Raw genomic sequence first — 1,994 nt, forward strand, 5'->3', positions numbered from 1 at the left:
TTCAAGGAGCTTTTAGTTTCAACAAATCTTTGAGACAACATAAAAAAACAAAAACATTCACAACAACTTTTACAGAGAGGAGGAAATAAACATGAAGGGGCTGAAGTTTTCTCCTGAACACAGACACAAGTTCAAAATGAGCTTTTCCATCCTGCACATCAGCTGCTTTTATTTGTTGTACACCCAGATATCATCAGTCACCGTTGTGGAGAGGGAAACTTCTTACAGTGATTTGTCAAAATTATGCAAATAATAAATATTCACAAAGATTAAAATTAAACTTCTACCTACAGACATTCTGTGATTGTGTTTAGATTTTAGGTTCGAGTAAAGCTGAGGCTTCATCCACGCTCTGACACATGCGAGAGAAAACTGAACCCTGATCCTCCCACTGAGCACACTGTGGTCTGAGCTGGCACAGATGTTTGGACAACATCTGTGTTTGTGCTGCTGTGCAGCTACTGTAGCAGTCAGCAGGACGGCAGAGAGCCAGCTGTCCCTGAAGGTCCTGGAAGGGGTCCGGTCAGAGTTTAAAGTGCTTTCCATGACGGCTCTGTTGATACATTCACCACTACATCATGAAGTCATCATGAAGTCATCTCTAAAACATCTCACAAGTAACGATAACAAGCTCCTCCAGAATGGAAAAACAGATTTAGGTCAAATGTAGAGTCCCAGAGAGGAGTGGTAGTACGGAAGCCAGGGGAGGACATAAAGGTGCATCTAAAAACTTAGAATATTGTGAAAAAGTTCAATATTTTTTGTCATTCATTTCAGAAAGTCAAACTCAAATATTACAAAGATTCATTCCACACAGAGTGAAACATTTCAAGCCTTTATTTCTTGTAATTCTGATGATTATAACTTACAAATAATGAAAAATAAACTCAGTGTCTCAGTAATTTGAATATTCCAGAACCAGCTTCTGGTAATTTTTTCAGTGTGGGCCGGTGCCGAGTCCTGCTGGAAAATGAAACCAGCTTCTCCATGAAGCTCGTCAGCAGAAGGAAGCAGGAAGTCTGTCGTGCTAGATGCTGCGTGGACTGTGGACTTCAGAGCGCTCAGTGGACCAGCACCAGCAGAGGACATGGACCCAAACCATCCCTGACTGTGGAAACTTCACTCTGGACTTCTCCACTCTTCCTCCAGACTCTGAGACCTTGATTTATAAATGACATGAACATTTACTTTAATATGAAAAGAGGACGTTGGACCACAGAGAGACAGTCCAGTTCTTTGTGTCCTCGGCAGGTAAGATGCTTCTGATGTTGTTCAGGAGTGGCTGGACTTGAGCAAAGAGACATTTGTAGCTCATGTCCAGGAGTTCATCAGCTGATCAGGGTGAGACACCAGGAGTTTACAATATTCAACCTCTTCACAATATTTAAATTTTCCGAGACACTGAATTTATTTGACATTATTTGTAAGTTATATTCATCAAAATTACAAGAAATTAAGGATTGAAATGTTTCACTCTATGAGTCATGGATCTATATATGAGTTTGACTTCCTGAAATGATTGAAAGCATTTCAAATATTAAATTAAATTAAAGTCAAAGCTTGTAGCAGGCGTGTAGCTTGGAGTGTGAACCCAAGAAGACTCTCATCTACCACCATGTAGCTATTTTTGTGTTGACTAAGGCTGGTTAGCTGTGGCAGCCATCTTGAATTGGGTTGACTCCAAACCTTGATCAGTTGTAGATGGAGTCATTTCTGTGAGTTTCATCAGAATCTGTCCTGTGTATCATGAGATATTTTTGCTAACACCGTCAGAATCATGTTTATAGGCTGTGTGTGCGTGTCTGGTTGTTGGTGTCTGAGAATCAAACACAACAAATCAACACGACTACACAACCAGGTGTTTACTGCAGCACACCGGGAGTGGGGTCCAGATGGAGTCCAGAAGGTGCAGAAGACCTGCAGGATGACACTTCCAGACAGGAAGTAACATGAAGTCAGAGAAACAGGCAGCACCTCAGACAGGACGTAACATG

This window comes from Nematolebias whitei, chromosome 21, assembly GCF_014905685.2.
Source record: "Nematolebias whitei isolate Nwh7 chromosome 21, NemWhi1, whole genome shotgun sequence".
Taxonomy (NCBI): domain Eukaryota; kingdom Metazoa; phylum Chordata; class Actinopteri; order Cyprinodontiformes; family Rivulidae; genus Nematolebias; species Nematolebias whitei.